The sequence below is a fragment of the Chrysochloris asiatica genome, unplaced genomic scaffold (genome assembly GCF_000296735.1).
Source record: "Chrysochloris asiatica unplaced genomic scaffold, ChrAsi1.0 scaffold00377, whole genome shotgun sequence".
In the NCBI taxonomy this organism is placed as follows: Eukaryota; Metazoa; Chordata; class Mammalia; order Afrosoricida; family Chrysochloridae; genus Chrysochloris; species Chrysochloris asiatica.
Window position 1 is genome coordinate 863,367 of NW_006408895.1, and position 9,797 is coordinate 873,163.

The following is a 9,797-nucleotide window of genomic DNA, read 5'->3' on the forward strand; positions in this document are numbered from 1 at the left end:
GACCCTTCTAGCTAAATTTCTCCATTTTGTGATATATTGTAAATCCTAGCCTCTATGCCTGTGAGTATGAACCCATTTTGAAATGAGTTGCTAAGGAATAATGATAAAGATGGGGCTAAGGAGTAAAGGTTACAGTGGATCTAAGTATTAAAAATTTTAGAAGAGGATGTGACTCAAGCCACCACCCTTAGTTTTCCTTAGGGGCATGGTATGACTCCAGTTTACAGAATGCTTTGGAAAAGTTTGCTTTCTTGATCTGGATCTTGAATTTGGTTCATTATGTTTGACCTCTAGTGTGTGGGACTTTTGGCCCATCACCTGACCTGATTCACCAGCTCCTGTAGCCTCCTGCATCAACACCCTGTTTTGACATGCCAATTTGGGTTCCTCAGGTCCTGATACTACTACATAGGTGAGAAGACTCCTCCAGCCTGGTCTCTGAACTATGGATTTGGGACTCAGCCAGCCCCCACAATTTCATGAGCCATCTCTTTAGACAATTGTGTGTTTTGTGAGACATTACAGAGTGTTACAGAAAACTGGGACTTAAGGGACGGCAAGAATGGTTGATATCAAGGACTATAGAAGATCATAAAATGTCTGCAAAGTTGAACAGTTGGTATATCTTTAACTTCCAACTCATAGAGACAAGCCTTGTGTTAATTTTTATAAAAGAAATTATTCATGCACCTGGTAAAGTAAACCATATGATTGTCAGATTCAAAATAGCCAATACCAGTCCATTTCAGCTCACTAATGCCTATGTTACCGGTCTTTATGTGTTCCATTTCATTTTTGACAACTTCCAATTTTCCTAGATTCATATTCCATCAATTCCATGCTTGAATTATGAATAGTTCTTTACAGTTGTTCTCCTCATTTTAAGTTGTATTCCATCAGCAAATGAAGATTCCAAAGGCTTTACTCCATTCACGTTACCACAGTCAACTCTGCTGTGAAGAGGCAGATCTTCTCTGGTCATATTCTGAGTGACTTCCAGCCTGAGGGGCTCATCTTCCAGCACTATATGGGACAGTATCTGGTACTAATCATCGGTTCATTGGTACTAATCATCGGTTCTGACTCACAGTGACTCTTTATAGGGTTTCCAAGGAACAGCTGGTGGATTTGAATTGCCAATCTTGTGGTTAACAGTCTAGTGATTATTCTACAGCACAACACCAGACTAGGGGGTTAACATGTTAACTCAGGTAATGGGAAGAGCAGTATGCAAGAAGAAGGAGTTTGACAGAAGAACGATGAAGACAAGTGAAGACACAGGCTATTGAAAATACCATGGCTTGGGTCAGGTGCACCTTAGTCCTCAAGCTGACATCTCTGCTCTTCAATGCTTTAAAAAGTTCCTGTAGATCAGATTTGCCCAGCGCAATACATCGTCTGATCTCTTGACTGCTGCTTCCACGAGTGTTGATAGTTGATCCAAGAAGAATGAAGTCCTTGACAACTTCAATGGTAAATAATGATATACACAGACCTTTGGAATCACAGTGTTCTGCAGGTAGATACATGGAAAGAGACAGACTGGGCATGGGAGGAAGAGTGGTAGTATATCCACAAACATTGAAAGTAGGTATTTGAACATGGGTATTTATTTAGCTTTCTTAGAAACACATCTATAAATGTGGTGGAACATACAGTGGGCAAAAGTATGAAAGCTTCTTAGATATTATCAAACATCTTAAAGCAATGAGTTGCTGGATCTGGGGCCCAGGACCTTAGTCTCAGAGGACACCATGGTCAACTGGCATTACATAGTCCACAAAGACAATGTTCTACATTCTATTTTGATTGTTGCAGACCGTGTAGGCCTGGTCAGAGGTTCGAAGCCCTATAGGCCCGAGTGTAACAGATCTAGCCACTTGGCAGTTAATGGCAAATTGTTTTTCATCTTAGTGTTCACTTATATTTATTAATTCCAAACATGAGCCCTTAATGTCCACAGATAAATGTGATATTTTCCTAAAAGCCCAGACTGTAAAGATTTCAAAGTTCAAGCCTTCCTCCAAAGGATTAACTAAAAATATCTTAGCCACTTCCCGGGTCTTTGTTCTACAGACAAAATAGCCATCTTCCCTAAATCTGTCCCAGGTGCAAGTTATTCAGCCAAGTTCCTGAAAACCTGGCTCAGGAAGCCGAAACAGCGGGACTCCGCCCAAGCCTTTTGTTCTTACCTCTCACCTTCCCCCAACTGAGCTCAGGGGCTATAGATATGTTAATTGAGCCTGAGAAACCACGTTGCTGGCCTGGGATTCGAACCAGCGACGGACGATGTAAAGTTACCTGAATGTCTGGAAAATTACTGATGTTAGCTGTACCTTGTCTTAGTCCCTCTCAGCTTGGTGTGAAGCTCCTCCCCTAAATAAAACAGAGGCCCAGGCCAGCCCAGGTGTGCATTACGGCTTGGAGGGCATACAGTAAAGATTGCAGGGCAGTGAGTTGCTGCCTGCAGAGGCCAAGATGCCTGTAGTCCCAAGTCTGCCCACCAGTGATGCATCCACCCTGGTTTCGGGGTGCCTCGTTGTCCCCCTCCTTTTGTCTGTCTGTGTATTCTTTCGCTATCCCTATCGCCACTGGATCTCCCCTCCTCGTGAACCAAACACTCGTGAACAACACAACTATGTCGAGGACAGTCCCCGACATTTGATGAGTAGAATCTGGGAACTTAAAACTCATATCAGTCATCTAAGGTGAAACCATTGGTCTCTCCTTGTGCAGAAGAAAGAAGAGTGATGAGAATTGAAGATACTAGGAATCAATTAGTCCAAATGGCTAATAGAACATGTGAACATCAGTTTCCATTACTCTGAAACCATAAGAACTAGATGATGCCTGGGTACCTATAACTCTGAAAGGGATCACATTAGAATGTCCCGGATAGAATGGGAGAAAATGTAGAAAAAAAAATCAAAACTATTAATAAAATAGAAGACTGGGCTTACTGGTCAGGTCTGGAAAGAAGCTTACCCTCTTGGCCCAATTTTCAGTCAAACAGTACATAGGAAAATAGGGGGTAAAACAATGTTAGTAAGATATGCTCACAATGCAATGGTCAATAATTCAAAATCAAAAGGGCAACATTTGCCCAAGGAAAAAGTTAAGAAGGAATCTGAAGGGGATGGAATGGAAATAGAATGCAGAGGGAAGGAGCAGGGTAACTGTTATTGCATGGAGGGGATTGCAATCATTGACACGAAACAAAATGTATGATTTGTTGAATATAAAACTGATGATCTATCTATTTAAAATAAATTAGTATTGTTCAGTTGTGGTGATGGTGGTGATGTGCCATGGAGTCAGTTCTGACTCATAGCGACCATTTACAGGGTTTCCGAGGCTGCAAATCTTTACGGGAGCAGAACGCCTCATCTTTCTCCCATGGAACAGCTGGTGATTTCGAACTGCTGACCTTGAGGTTTTTAGCCAGATTAGTAACCACTACGCTACCAGAGCTCCTTATTATTCAGTAGGTAATGCCAATATATGTGGTACTTTGCAACAACTATAAAGACCATAGACCCTTGGTCCTCAGTTACTACTAATCCCTCAAAAGTATAAACAAAAATAAACCCAAATTTCAAATACTCATTTACAAATCTTAGAGTCACTGTCTCTATAATGTGAAGTTATTATATAAGTATGATTAATTTACTATGGTCATAATTTATCTTGTTTTGTTTTTTTTTTTTTAAAAACAAAAATACCACAAGTGGATGGCTTTAACAAACAGAAATTTATTCTCTCAAGTTTAAAAGGCTGGGATTCTGAATTCAGGGGGAAGGTACTTGTGCCAACATCTCCATTAACACATGTTGGTAGTTTCGTGCCATGGAATCAGTTGCGTCTGATTCATAGTAACCCTCTATAGGGTTTCTGAAGCTATAAATCTTTACAGGAGCAGAAAGCCTCATCTTTCTCCTGAGGAATGACTGGTAGTTTCAAACTGCTGATCTTGAAGTTAGCAGCTCAACTTGTAACCACTATGCTACCAGAGCTCCTTCCATTAACACATTGTTGCTGTTGTTAAGTAACCCTGTATAGGGTTTCTGAGGAGCTGCTTGTGACTATAAGCTGCCGATCTTGCAGTTCAAACCAATTTTGCAGGATAGCACACTGACCCACAGTGCCACACCAGGACTCTGCATTAACACATAGAGGCCAGGATATATAATACATCACAAATGGAGGGCAGTTACATCAGATCACATCATGGAAGATGATTACATCATTATATATCTGCCAGATTATATTATTACATAACTGCCAAATCATGGCCCAGCCAGAACCATGGCCTAGCCAAGTTCACACATAATTTTATGGATACACAATTCAATTCATTCAACCCACAGCATAACAAAGAGTCATCAATGGTCAAATCCCAGGTGGTTGTAGCTCCTGTGTAAAAATCCAAGCTGTCAGTGATTGCCCCTGAATTTTACCTGTCAGGTTATTCTAAGAATGCAGAATCCTATGAGGATGGTTGTGAAGATTACCCAAGTCTATTAGAATATGTTCAGGACTTTCTGATTCATCTTACAGAGGAGACTGGCATTTTTGAAATTGAAATTGAATAATTTGTAGAGATCCTGAATGGTTGAGTTACAACTGATGAGGAATGTATTGCAAGACACTGTGGAACACTTGTCTATCAATAGGCCACATATATCCCCCTATATCTATTACATTAGAGAGCACCTTTGTAACTATCTGTCTGACAATTAACCCACAAAGAGGCAACTTTCATCATGTGTTACTTCAAAGATGTCAGACTGAATATGAAGTAAAAGATAAAACTGCAAAAGGGTAAGTGACTAAAAAAATAATGTCATGCATTTGTACTCTTTCTGACAGAAATTTACCTTAACCTAAAGATCAAAGAAACAAGTGAACAGGTTACAAGAGGAGATATTCTTCAAGTTGGTTTTGGGATGTTGCTGAGTGCTCTTTTTGCCAACCCTGTGGGTTAAAGCTTAACTTGTACAGTAAAATTACTAAAATTGATAGGGTAAGTTTTGGAAGATACCTGGAAGGAAAAAGGAAAAACTGATAGGGAAGAAATTATTCAGAGATTTGAAAATGTTGTCCTAGATGCAAATTGCAGCAGAGATGTAAAACAGATACTCAAGAATTTTGTAGGATTCTGGTCAAATAACTGGCGTAGAGCACATGCAACCTCCTCATACAGAGAAGCAACACCTGAAAATGATCCCAACTATTTAATGAATGAATCAACATTTTTATATTTCTGATGGAGTTAATTTCACTGCAACTGATGGATATTAACAAGAGATGTATGAAGAGCTACTTGAAGGAGAGATCTCTCTGGTAGTGTAGTGGGTGGTGGTGAGTCAGGCTGCTAACTGCAAGGTCAGTGATTTGAAACTACCAGCCACTCCATGAGAGAAAGATAAGGCATTCTGCTCCCATAAAGATATACAGGCTTGAAAACCCTATACAGGATTGCTATGAGTCAGAACCGATTCAATGGCACATCACCACCAACAACAATAACAACAACACATGAAAGAGGAGACTTTTTTGAATATCATGAAGAAAATGGAACAGATTTATTAGGGGCTGATGATCCATACTTGGATGATATTGATGATGGACCCAAAAATAGAATAATTTTATGAAAATATTTGTTTAGAATAAGAGCATGAACAAAAAAACATTAAAGTTAATTTTCAGCATATCAGTTTTATAAAGCAGTATAGGTATGGTGATCCTAGCAGAACACAGGGAAACAAGAAAATGTGTCACACTTACACCAAATGAAGGATATTGAGTTATGTTACTAATATATGAAATTCTGATTTTCTTTAATACTATCTGCTAAAATAAACTTGGTTCCCTATGATTTAAAATGTGTATATAGATAAAATAATTTACATTGCTAGTGGGACTGTAAAGTAGGTCAACCACTGTAGAATACAGTATGACATTTTCTCAGGAAGTTAATTCTGCTGTTCTGTTAACAATAAAAATTTATTTTAAAATAAAGAAAAAAATATTGTCCTTAACTATAAAATTATCCTCTTTTTCTCTATGGGTAGAATTAAGGCATCTACATTTTTTACAGTTCTTTAGTTAATTCTATAGGATCACTGATTCAGACTAAATAAATGGCTTAAAATTCAATTATCCAGCTTATCAAGAATTTTTTAACTTTTTATTGAGAATTGAGTGAAGGTTTACAGACAAAATTATCAATAGTACAGTCAACAAATCATACACTTTGGTTTATCTCAATGATTGCAATCCCTTCCATGCTTGCTTCCTGTGGTTGCCCTTGTACAAATAACCTCTTTCAAACTCATGTATTTATGGGCTATATAAATATATCCCACTCTTCCTCCTATACCCCTTTAGCCAGTGTCTCTGTCCATGGATCTACACACAGAACACTGTTATTCTAAGGTTATATATATTATTATTTACCTCTATCCACTTTAGCTCTTGCATACCTGTATCTTCATCTACAGTCATCATTTTTTTGCTAGTCTTCCTCTTCTTGTTTATTGTCCTCCCCTTCTTGTATACTGTCTTCCTATCACCAGAGTTAACATGTTTCTATGCTCTAGGCAGTGAATTACTCTCCCTTCCCTCCCACCCCTGGTAATCATTAAATAATGTTTCTTTTAGTATGAAAACCTTTTCTTGAGTTTTTATAATAGTGATAGCACACAATACTTGTCCTTTAATGAATGACTAATTTCACTCAGCATAATGACATCCAGGTTCATCCATGTTGTGAGGTGTTTTACAAATTCACCCTTATTCTTCAACACTGTATAGTATTCAATGTATGTGTGTACCAGTTTGTTTATTGACTCTTCCACTGATGGGCATTTAGGTTGTCGTCATCTTTCTTTTATTGTGAATAGGGATGCGATGAACATCTTTGTGCAAATATTTACACATGTCCTGGCTGTTACTGATTGTGACTATATACCAAGTAGGGACTTTTGGTGTGACACTGTGGGTTAATGCACTGGACTGCAAAATCAGTTTGAATCACAAGGTCGGCAACTCAAGCTCACCAGCCACTCCTCCTGAGGTCACTATGGGTGACATCTCTTTCCTTTCCATATAAAGTTAGTGATAGTTTTTCCATCCATTTAAAGAATGATGGGCCCACAACCACAATGTTCACCTCCATGAAGCTCCACCCACCGGGAGAGCAGGAACTTCCCTAGGGGTGTTCCTGCCTCTGGTAAACAAGTGAGGGTCAGCCTGCCTCTGGTCACCAGAGGAGAGTAGAAAACAAAATAAAAGCATACCATTGTCTCTGTGAACCACAGGTATGTTGCTGCAACATTGTTTACTTGTCTCTGAAGCTGCTCACAAAAGCTCAAGATGGATACATCCACCTGGTCACCAATTCATATCACCAATCTCTCCTTTTTTTTTCAGTATCTGCTCAGCTCTGTTTCTTAGTAAGCATTCAATCCACTTCTAGTTCCCTTCATCTGAAGCTCAGAGTTCCAGTACTATCATCTGCATCAGTTTTATTTGTTTATCTTTGTTGTAGATGGTCAGTACAGCCTTTCTGCTTAGTCCGCCATCTTGCTAATCAATATATTATAATCCATTCTCCAGTATTCTTTGGAGCACTGACATGGCAACTGTAAGTTTATGCATACACAAGCTCTGAAATTCAATTTTTATTTTACTTGTGTCACTGAAAATTAACTGTTAAGTATTGAAACATTTGTTTCCCAACAGGAATTCAGGGGCCAACTTTTTATTTTTTAAAGATTCCTAATTTAAGTCTCACTCCAGTTCCTGAATCTCAGTCTCACACAAGACATCTTTAATTTTCCAAGCAGCAGGTAGCATTTAGTTGATGAGAGTATATGTAAAATTTGGGGAGGAAAAATCCATGACACCCTCCATGATTGGAGTTTTTAGGCAGTTCACAAAAAGTTGATACTGCTTAGGAAAATAAAAGAGGTCTCTCCACACTACTGTCTGCTACAGAGGATGCCTCTTCTCCAAAACAGCACCAAAGGGAGATTCCTTCTGGAGTAGCTGCATCACAGCTACATGTTAAATTTTTTTCTATTGTAGAAGATGAACTGATAAACAATGGAGAAAGCATTAAAGTTTTCAACAATTTCATTCTATTTTGGTCCATAATCAACATTGACAGAAGCTGTAGTCAAGAAAGTAAATGATGGAGTCAGAACCAAGTTGATGGAAGAGGTAGATATCCTACTCAAACCCTCTGCAACAAAAATAAGGGAGACCAAACCAAATACATACAAGTGATATTTCTGGGATGCTGTGTTTCAGAGGAAAGATTGGAAAACTGGATTGAAAACTCACTGGGAGAAAAGGCTGACTGGAAGCAGTAAAGGAGGGAGACAGACTCCAACAGGAGGGTCTCCCAGTTGCACCCAGCGAGGACATTTTGAACTTTTGCCTGCAACCTCAGAGATTGTGGCTTAACAGTGAGGATTCATGCCAGGGAGTGACAAAAGGAAAGGTGTGCTTCTTTCCCGTGGTGACTAGAGGTATGAACAACATTCACCCTCATGTACCCCCCAGTATAGCACCTGCTATCCAAGAGTTCACAGCCATGAGTTTGTAGGGTACATTGGAAAGAAGTGGGTGCCAGTGGTGCTACCTTGTCCCCTGAATTTGAGCAGGTTCTGTTCCAGATATCTGTAGCCCACAGAGCTGTTTGATCAGTCTTGAACTGGTTGATCCCTGGTAACACTTTTGCCAGACAGGCAACACTTGGGTCTATAGGAAGTTCATTTAGAGCTGGGAATGCTGCCATCTCATCTCCCTCACAACTACCTTATGAGCTTTTTGATTAACAAGAGCCCTAGAATTTTCTTTTCTCTGAGTCCGACACCTGCACTGTTTTGTTTTTTTTCTTGAATTTTGTTCTTTTTCTTTGTTTATTCTTTATTCCTCCTTCTCCCTCCCCTTTCTTTTTATCTTTTCTGCCTCTGATTTCATTTTTCTTCCTTTCTGCTGCTTCTTTTTCCTACTTCTTCCACTTTCTCTTTTCTCCCTTCGTTTTTCTTTACTACTCTATAGCCCCTTTCTTTTATCACCTTTCCTTTCACTGATTTTATTTGAACTTTTTCCCACTTTTATTTTTCTTCGCTATAATTCTATGTTACTGATCTTCTTTTCTCTTCTTAGAGCTCTGGTAGCATAGTGGTTACAAGTTGGGCTGCTAACCTTAAGGTCAGCAGTTCAAAACTACCAGTTGTTTCATGGGAGAAAGATGAGGTTTTATGCTCCTGTAAAGATTTCTAGCCTCAGAAACCCTCTACAAAGTTGTTATGCATCAGAATGGACTCCACAGAACACCAACACCACCTTTACATAACTACTTTACTGATCCTCTCTTCTCTTCTTAGATATTATAATTTTTTCTTGTTATTGCCTATTTTATTCTTTTCTGGGTTTATTTTTATCTCCTTTATCATTTCCTTCTTTCACTACTGTTTGCTTGTTTGTTTTGTTTTATTTTTTGTGTCAGTAATCATTGATAACAGTGATGTTTAGGTACTTTCAATGGATTAAGAGAAATATTAAGAAAAGTATGTGTTGTTGTTAAATGCTGTTGAGTCAGTTCTGACTCATAACAACTCTATATAGAGTCTCTGAGGAGCTGCTGGTGATCTTGAAGCACTGACATTGCAGTTCAAACTGACCTTGCAGAAAATCATGTAGAACACACACACACACACACACACACACAAACTAGATGAAATCAGGAAACCACTACAAAAACAGAGATAATTAATGAAAAT

General features: G+C 38.8%; 1 pseudogene; it reads left to right on the plus strand.

Annotated features, from left to right (window-relative positions):
- Positions 1-4,367: 4,367 nt before the first annotated feature.
- LOC102819113 lies at positions 4,368-5,796 on the plus strand (annotated as a pseudogene).
- Positions 5,797-9,797: the final 4,001 nt, after the last annotated feature.